Here is a 10,015-nt window from a genome sequence, read left to right on the forward strand (position 1 = left end):
AACTACCCATGCACCTGAAGGTGCACAAGTCCACGGGTCCTGATGAGATCCATCCGCGGGTCCTGAGGGAACTGGCGGATGAAGTTGCCAAGCCACCGGCTATCGTATTTGAGAAGTCGTGGCGGTCTGGTGAGGTCCCCGATGACTGGAAGAGAGGGAACATAACCCCAATTTTTAAAAAGGGGAATAAGGAAGACCCAGGTAACTACAGGCCGGTCAGCCTCACCTCTGTGCCTGGCAAGGTCATGGAGCAGATTGTCCTGGAAACCATGCTAAGGCACATCGAGAGCAAGGAGGTTGTTGGTGACAGCCAACATGGCTTCAGCAAGGGCAGATCGTGCCTGACCAATTTGGTGGCCTTCTATGACGGGGTGATGGCATCGGTGGACAAGGGACGAGCAACTGACATCATCTACCTGGACTTGTGCAAAGCTTTTGACACTGTCCCACACAACATCCTTCTCTCTAAACTAGAGAGACACGGGTTTGATGGACGGACCACTCGGTGGATAAGGAGTTGGCTGGATGGCCGCACTCAGAGAGTGGTGGTCAACGGCTCAATGTCCATGTGGAGACCGGTCACGAGTGGCGTCCCGCAGGCGTCCGTGCTGGGCCCGGCCCTGTTCAACATCTTTGTCGGCGACATGGACAGTGGGATAGAGTGCACCCTCAGCAAGTTTGCCGACGACACCAAGTTATCCACCGAGTGGTCTCTCCATCAAACCCATGTCTCTCTAGTTTAGAGAGAAGGATGTCGTGCGGGACAGTGTCAAAAGCTTTGCTTGGACAAAGACTTGCCAGGCTCGTCCGGAGGGCTTTAAACTAGTGTTGCTGGGGGAGGGGGAGCACAGTTCAGCCCACTACTGTCAGCATGGCGCCACTGCCAGCACCGAGGGTCCAGAAGCTGAGGAAGGATCACAGAAAAGTGCAAATGAACCTAAACTGCGGTCCAATAGCACCCCTGTTGCTCCAGCCAGCAAGTCGGCTTTGTCGGGGGCCCAGCTGAAGTGTCTCTATACCAATGCACGCAGCATGGGGAAATTGGCACTTTGAAAAATAAAAATTAAAAAAAAAAGCTGTGGTAAACTCTGTAACCCTAAGTGAGGAGGCTGCAAGTGTAGTTCATGTGCCATTCTCTCATGGCTTCTTGACTGAGATGGACTTTACATACTGTGCTGTGATGTAGCTTTCCTATGTAACAGTTATGTTCGGAAATGGACGTCTATTGTTGCCTTAGAAAAACGGTGGTGTTTGGAAAGAAAGAACTGTAGCCCCTTTGCTTTTTTTTTATTTGATGTTCACTGAAACAAAATCTGATACAAGTCATCTTGATTCACTGGTGCACTCTATTAAAACTTACTTGAACAGTTCTCATACTAAAATACTTGGGTTTTGCCCTTTCCAAAAGCACAGTAATTACTGCAGGCAGCAAAATAGTCTGAAGGTGTACAGAGTTCATCTTCTACGTTGTGCAAATTCAGGATTAGCATCGTGTCGGTTCTGCGGTCCTTCCAAATGAAGTAGATCCCTTTTCATGCAGTCCAATTTACAACATTAAAATTTATATAGGTCAATGAAAAGACTATAAACATTCACTCCTGCTTCTGTGGATGAAAAATAATGCTTGAGAACCAAGGGGTGTCACTAATGCCATACAGTTACGATGATGCTAAAATTCCACGAGCTGTTAGACGTGAGACTTCTGATACCCTAAGAGGTACCCTGCACCTCTTAATCGCAGAACATGTTGTGGTTCCCCTGCTGCCACACAAATGGAGAGAGTAAATCTCAATTGAGAGATGTACTCTCAGAGGGTTTGATAGCTGAACTCGAAAATGAAACAATCGTGTGAGGTACAAAGCCAGCCTGTGGGGAAAGGCCCCGCCTGAGAAGACAGATTATCTTTCACTATCTTTGCACGTCTCCTTTAGAGGCAAAGTATACAGTCAGCAGTGGATCTATAAATAGAAAACCTAGACGTAAATGCTTCTCAAAGCCCCAGAAAAATATTTTATGCATATTTTTTTCTTTAAAATTTTTCAAGGTAGCTCAGGGTTAACAAGATTAAAGATCCCATTCATCTGCTGCTTACAGATTTTTGGTGCTTTTATTTCTTGATGCTGCTACTTAATCAGCACCAAGCAATTCCCTCATCCTTCCAGCTATCTAAGCAAGTAGCACATCAAAATCTACAGCAATGTATCAAAGCATGCAAAATTTAATGCCCATACCTTACTGCTTGTCGTAGTTCAACCCCGATCGGCACCAGACTACGCAGAATCACAGAATCACAGAATTATCAAGATTGGAAAAGACCTAAAAGATCATCCAGTCCAACCATCACCAATACTTCTCAGCTAAATCATATCCCTCAACACAACATCCAAATGTTTCTTCAACACCCCCATGGTCAGTGACTCCACCACCTTCCTGGGCAGTGCATTCCAGTGCCTGATTACCCTTTCCGAGAAGTAATATTTCCTAATGTCCAGCCTGAATCTCCCCTGTGCAGCTTGAAACCATTGCCTCTAGTTCTATCACTGTCTACATGAGAGAAAAGGCCGACCCCTAGCTCACTACAACCTCCCTTCAGGAAGTTATAGAGAGCTATAAGGTCTCCCCTGAGCCTCCTCTTCTCCAGACTGAACAATCCCAGCTCCCTCAGCCACTCCTCATAAGGCCTGTGCTCCAGACCCCTCACCAGCTTCGTAGCCCTCCTCTGAACGCGTTCCAGGGCCTCAATGTCTTTCTTGCAGTGAGGGGCCCAAAACTGAACACAGTACTCGAGGTGTGGCCTCACCAGTGCCGAGTACAGGGGGACAATTACCTCCCTGTTCCTGCTAGTAACACTGTTTTTGATGCAAGCCAGGATGCCATTGGCCTTCTTGGCCACCCGGGCACACTGTCGGCTCATGCTCAGCTGAGCATCAATCAGTACCCCCAAGTCTGTTTCCTCCACACAGTCCTCCGCCCCAAGCCTATAGCGCTGCCTGGGGTTGTTGTGGCCGAAGTGCAGGACTCAGCATTTGGTCTTGTTGAACCTCATCCCATTGGCTTCAGCCCAGCTCTCCAGCCTGTCCAGATCCCTCTGGAGGGCCTCGCTACCCCCAGGCAGATCCACACTCCCAGCAAATTTGGTGTCATCTGCGAACTTACTGAGGGTGCACTCAATGCCCTCATCCAGATCATCAATAAAGATATTGAAGAGGACAGGCCCCAGCACCGACCCCTGGGGAACACCACTTGTGACCGGAAGCCAGCTGGATTTAACTCCATTCACCACCACTCTCTGAGCCCGGCCCTCCAGCCAGCTCCTTACCCAGCCAAGAGTGTACCCATCCAAGCCATGGGCTGCCAGCTTCTGCAGGAGAATACCGTGGGAGACAGTGTCAAAGGCTTTGCTGAAGTCTAGGTAGACCACATCAACAGCCTTTCATGAGCAGTTTCTCTCTCGCTCCCCCCACCCTCCGAGAGAATAGGGGAAGGAAAAACGGCTCAAGGTTTGAGATAAGGACAGGGAGAAATCCTTAAAGTTACCGTCACGGGCAAAACAGACTCGACTTGGGGAAAACTATTCATTTATTACTAAAACTATCAGGAGAATGAGACAGGGAACAAGATAACCTCCCCCCACCCCTCCCTCTACCCGGGTTTAACGTTATCTGTACTACCTTCCCCTCCCAAGAAGCACAGGGGGGAAAAGGGAATGGGGGTCGCGGTTTCATGCCGCTGTTTCATCGTTGGCGGAAGAACTCCTCGCATTCCTCCCCTGCTCCTTCGTGGGGTCTATCCCATGGGCCACAATCCTTCGTGAAACTGCTCCAGCGTGGGTCATCTCTTCCATGGGGTGCAGTCCCTCCAGAACAGCTGCCCCAGCGGGCCCTCCACAGGTCACAGCCTCCTTCAGGCATCCACCTGCTCCGGCGTGGGGTCCTCCACAGGCTGCAGGTGAATCTCTGCCCCTCCGTGGACTTCTATGGGCTGCAGGGGGACAACCTGCTCCACCATGGTCATCACCACAGGCTGCAGGGGAATCTCGGCCAGGAGCCACATTTCTCCTCCCCCTCCTTCTTCACTGACCTTGGCGTCTGCAGCCATTCCTCACAACAGGCTGGCAGATGCCTCTCAGCATCCTTTTTACATCTTATTCACTTCTCATCTCCTCTCCACTTCTTGCAGCCGGGCCGGGCCGAGTTGGGCCCAGTCGGCTACCCGGCGGGAGGCCAGAGGGTGAGGCCTGCAAGGCCCATAAGGCTCACGCCTCCCCGTCTCTGCCCCCGCTCAGCTGCTTCACATCTTCTCTCCCTACTTTTTTTTTCCCGTTTTTCCCCTTCTTAAATACATTATCGCAGAGGCGTTATCATGGGACATTCTGCTACCAATCGGCTCGACCTTGGCCAGCAGTGGGTCCGCCCTAGGCCTGGCCGAGTCCACTGAACAAAGGGGAGCGACTTCTAGCAGGTTCCTACAGAAGCTGCCACCTTAGGCCCCCCCCTCACTAAACAAAACCAGAACACTTCTTTAGGCTCCCACCTCAACCTTCTGGAGATTTAAATTAAAAATTAAATTAAATTTAAAACCTGACAATGGTAGCAGGCGCAGTGACACCTTTAATATAAAACAGGGGAAGAGATAGAGCACTTTCCTGGTAGCGACAGACCTGAGACTTGGCTCATGTCTTCCACCCTTCTGAGGACTGGCCAAGCTCTCCGTTGCACAGCTTTCTGGCCAGAACCGTGACAACGGTGAAACAAGGTCCCTGGGGCAGATAACTACGCTTAGCTGCAGGATTTACTTGCCAAAAGCTAAGGGCACATCCTGGGGAGAGACAGGTTCAAGGCTCTGTTCCTCAGTAAGATAAAAACCTGCAGTGAAGGATTAATTTGTCCCCTTATTACATCTGCTTACGTGAAATATTTGTATCTGCTATGAAGACGACCAGAGGGCTGGAGCGCCTCTCCTACAAGGACAGGCTGAGAGAGCTGGGGCTGTTCAGCCTGGAGAAGAGAAGGCTCCGGGGAGACCTTACAGTGGCCTTCCAGTACCTCAAGGGGGCTTCTAGGAAAAATGGGGAAAAACTCTTCAGCAGGGCCTGTTGTGATAAGACATGGGCTACTGATTTTACAATAGAGGGAGGTAGATTTAGACTACAGAGAAGGAAAAAAATTCTACAATGGTGATGATGGAACACTGGAACGGGTTGCCCAGAGAGGTGGTGGATGCCCCATCCCTGGAAACATTCGAGGACAGGTTGGACAGGGCTCTGAGCAACCTGATCTGGTTGCAGGGGAGTTGCACCAGATGACTTTAAAGGTCTCTTCCAACCCAAACCATTCTAGGATTCTCAGTGTTGATAAAAACACCAACTAGTTTAATAGACGATACCAATCCTCCCTCTACAATTTGGCTTTTCTTGATCTGCCCCAGCTGCACGGGCACTGCTTAGGAGGTGCGAGCCCTCAACTGCAGCCCACCCAGCTGCAGAGCCACACGGCTGTCAGCCGCCCCCTGCCTCTGGGCGAAAAACTTGGCCTTTCCATGAAGGCTGTGCAGTACTTTCCCCTTGGAAAGTTTTCGGAGCCGAGGCCGGGACGCGACGCCGCTGGCCCGCCAGCCCTCGCCCGCCTGTCCCGGGCCGGTTTCCCTCAGGGCGGCGGGGGCCGGGTCGCCTCTTCCCGCCGCCGTCCCGGCCCGGGGAGGGGGCAGCGGCCGCCTCCGGCCTCCGGCCCCACCTGTGGCGCAGCGGCGGCGGAGGAATTGCCCGGCGGCACCATGACGGTGGGAGCGCGGCAGAAGTACGGGAAGGTGAGGGCAGGGCCTCCCCCGCAGCCCAGGACCGGCCGCCGCCCCCCGGGGCAGCGGGGAGGGCGGGCGGCGGGGTCTCGGCAGCGGCTTCCTCGAGGGGCTCCTGGGGCACCTGAGGCGCCGGTGCTTGGGTCCGAGGAGGGGGCCGAGCCGGCTGGCGTGCTGGAGCCCTTGCCCGGGAGGAGGCGGTCCGGCTGGGGAAGGCGCGGCAGCGTTGTGTAACTGCTGTTTTGGCTCAAAATTGTTCTTTTGGTCTTCCTGTGTGGAAATTCCCGACTCCTGCAGTCCGGCGATTATTCCCACCCCACACCCCCCCGCCCCCGGAGGGCAGATGCCTTTAATTACAAAAGTGCTATTTGGAAGGATTTGATTCTTTTTCTGTTGTTCACGTCGCTTAAATACAGCTTAGATATGTCTTGTATATTTGTAGCAAAACATAGTTTTCCGTTAGCAGGAAAAATCTGTCTGGAATCTCTTTCCTACCGGAGAGGTAACAGATGTCAGTATGAGACCGGACTTTCTACTGCATTCTTTAAAAAAAAAAAAAGAAAGAAAAAGATTTTGTTAAGGATATGCTTGCTATGTCTGACATCCAGAAAATGCCAGTTAGCTTGGCAAAGTTACTTAATTTTGACATTCACAGAATTTACTGATGAGAGCATAGTCATGAGCTGCCTCACAAATACTACTGTTTCATGAAGAGATTAATAGAATATTTCATTCTTTCCTGATGGATTTGCTACTTCAGGTTTCCAGCAGAGTGATTTCCAAATCACAGTAAACATGCGTAACGTGAAGCAGTCTCAAGGCCGAAGAGCTTCCAACGTAGGCTTGATTTATACAGAGCAGCTTTGCGAGCGTGGTGATGCCGCAGCAGTTCACTGGTATAAGGGCGCTTCCAATAGCATTTAGGGCACAGGGTACTTCTTGAACACTGCATATTCCCTTTTCTGTTGGTCAGACAGAAGGTTTGCCAGTTTAGCTTTGGCAGTAAAGACCAACTCGTGAAGGCGTCGGTGAGGTGCGGGTAGGTAAGTTGTATATGGTGCAGGAAGGAGGAAAGAAGTCGCCAGTGCGAGATAGTGGGACAGGGGCAGATGTGGGAAGGGAGGGCTCTGCATCTCCTCCTCCGTCGCCAGGCTCTACCCCTGGGTTTGAGCTGCCTTTTTATTTTACCATCTGAACTCCCTTTGCGTAAGTTTTCATAGGAGCAAATACAGCAAAATTCAGCTGTGCAGTGGCATCGTGACAGCTGAAGGTCTTCATCTGCTAGTACCACTGTAATCCAGCTTTAAGAAATCCTAGGAATAAAATAGATACTGACTGGATTTCACCAGTTTCATTAGATTTAAAAATGTATGCTCTGTTTCAGTGTTTTCCATATTACAAGACATGATTTTGATCTAGTCCCACACAACCATAAAGTGTTACTACAAGGGAATTCTGATATTCCTGCCAGACTGACTGCAGTGTGTTAATTCCCCAGCCGTGACCAGCCATATGAGCAAAAACTATCAAGAGTGAAATTAAAATTCGATCAAGTTTTTAGTTTCAATAACCTGTAGCAAGTTATCTCTAACGCAGTACACAGATGAGTTCTTAAATTTGTACAGACATGAAAGTGGGTCAAAACATTCTTATTTTGACCCAAAAAAAATTTGTTTTGACAAAAAGCAATGAAACTTCCGTAAAAGTATTCTCGGTGATTTACTGCCTTCTTGTTCAGCACCAGTTTTAACAGCTCACGTGCTTTTAAGAGTTACTTAGAACACTTGGTTACTCAGAATACTTAGAACCTGTGTGTGTGGGAAACACGTGCCTCTGCAAACTAGCTGTGAATTTAAACTAATTTTGTTCTTGACTATAAGCCCACATAAAAGCATTGCTTCCTGTGGAGTCTGCATCCATTCAGTTTAACTATACTCTGTGGGTGTGTATTTCTGTATAAAAATAGATAGCTAAATGTTGCTCCGTGCTCCAGCCCTTATCAGCTGTGGGAGAAGTTCACTCTCTGGGTCAGTGACGTTGGCTGTCAAAATGATTTTACATGAAGGTATTTTCTATCACCTCTCCTTTTTTTATCCCCTTCTCCCGTCTCTCTCCGCAGAATGTCTGCAAAGCTCTGCAGAAGGGAAGCCGCTACTTGGTGGTCGGCCCGCAAGGATTAGCGACAGCCTATTCTGCTCCCTTTGGGGTGGCAGCTCAGGTGGCATCCTTTGTCCGCTAAGCGCAGCTCCACGCGCCCCACTGGGGAGGATGTGAGGCCATTGCTGCTTTCTTAAGATTAAATCCGAGACTTGCATCTCAGAAACCCTCTGGGACAAACAGTCCCAGCCCCGAGCACCTCTGCCAGCCCCTTCCCCCGCACTGAGTGCTCTTCTCTGCAAAAACTTCCAGCGCTTTATAAAATCAGATGGAGTTGAAGAAATGCAAGGATGAGGAAATGATCTTGGATTAATTGAGCAGAAGTTTGTTCTCCGACATGAGTTGGTTTTCTGAAGCTTTGGGCTATGTGTGGAACGGAGCCAAGGACAGATGGAAAAGCAAGTAGGTGAGGGAGAGAGAAAGGAAGAATGAAGGGAAGTAGAGGATGAGGGGGCAGCTGGGGAGGTGATATCTGAGTCTGGCTACTGAGAGGAATTGTCAAAGCAGTGGAGGAAACAGATCAGGAAAAGGTAGTCTTTGGTTTTCTGGTGTCCTTTCTCTGCCCTGGGCCCCCAACAGGATTAAGAGCATGAGAATACTTAAAAATATACTCAGATATAAAAGGACTGTGGTCTGAGACATGGTGAGCTTTGCTGCATCACTATGGTTCATCTCAAACACTGGAGATCATGGGCCTTTAAATCTTGAGACTGATGTAAAAATCCAGAAAGAAAATGAAGTGTTTTTGTCTTCTGATTTTGGGGCATTAAATGTTCACTGTGATTAATATTTTCAGCTTTTCCTGTGCTCCTGTGCAAGCTGCATATACTTCTCTTACTGAGAACAGCGTTTATATCTCACATACTTGATTCTGGAAGCTGGGGCTGTAAGAACACCCAGTTCTGTGGTGTCCACCAGAAAAGAAAATGGATTACCAGCTGCATCTGAAAAAAACTACATACAGCATTTGGTATAAGACTGTACAACCATTTTGTATCAGAAGGGGCCAGATAACCTGCCAGCTCCGTCTTGATTTCCACATGTGGAAGTTGTAGCTAGAGAATGCGAACATCAGATGGCTCAGCTCAGTGGTGTGGATGGAACGGCTTCCACGTCACGCCTCCAGGGATAGAAGTCTTGTATTGATGACACAGGAGCATGGGCCTTCAAAATTCTGTGAGTTTTGGCTTTGTTTGTTTTTTCTATCAGTCTTTTGTGGTAGCAGTAAGGATTTCCCTGCTAGCACTCTTTCTGTATTCTAGATCTTTCTACTTTTTGATAGTGTTTTTGTAATCGAGGAGTTGACTTACGTTCTGGAAAAAAATGCTGTTCATTTGCCTTCTTTGCCTTTTTTTTGAATGAAGGCGTTTGCATGTCTTAGCTCGCCTGGTGCAACTTTAAGGGAATAACCTGATTGCCATCCATACGGAACAAGAATGATCTGTAAATGCTGTTTCTGTGTGAGCCTGAGAAAAGAAAAGCCTGATGCATGTTGGTGAGTCACCTTCTGCTGAGCAGTGTTTCTAAAATAGACCAAAAACAAAGAAAGAAAGAAAAAGAAAAAACAAGCAAGTAACCTATGCTGTTGCTATAAAACAGCTGGTAATTCATGCTAGGCTATTTTCATTCCTCAGAATAAACTGATAGTTCTCACTGAGGCTACCGATTAGTGCTGCTTCTCAGTTCTCCTTGAGCAGTGCTTCACTCCTCAGCTGGTGAAGCCAGTTTTGAGGCCAAGCCTTGGCCTGAGGGTTTGCTACTCTCTTCACCAGCCCAGCAGACACAGCAGCGTCTAGAAAATCTGAAGGTGGGGGGTGAGGTTCATTTTTCAGCAGAGGGGGTAGCAGAGGGCTGTAGTTCTTGTCAATCTTGGCAGCATCACCGCTGTGCCAGGTCTATGATGCAAACAGGTGGGACAGGGCAGATCCTGCAGCGCAGTTGCTAAATGTTGTCTTGGTGGCAGGAGAGACAAGCAGCAGTCCCTGACTCACTCAGCGTTGAGTGGCAGTTTGTCTGCTCAGCAGACAAGAAATGCCAACCTCCATCTGAAGCCGAGCTGTTGCAT

The sequence above is a fragment of the Chlamydotis macqueenii genome, chromosome 3 (assembly GCF_036417535.1).
Source record: "Chlamydotis macqueenii isolate bChlMac1 chromosome 3, bChlMac1.mat, whole genome shotgun sequence".
Lineage (NCBI taxonomy): Eukaryota > Metazoa > Chordata > Aves > Otidiformes > Otididae > Chlamydotis > Chlamydotis macqueenii.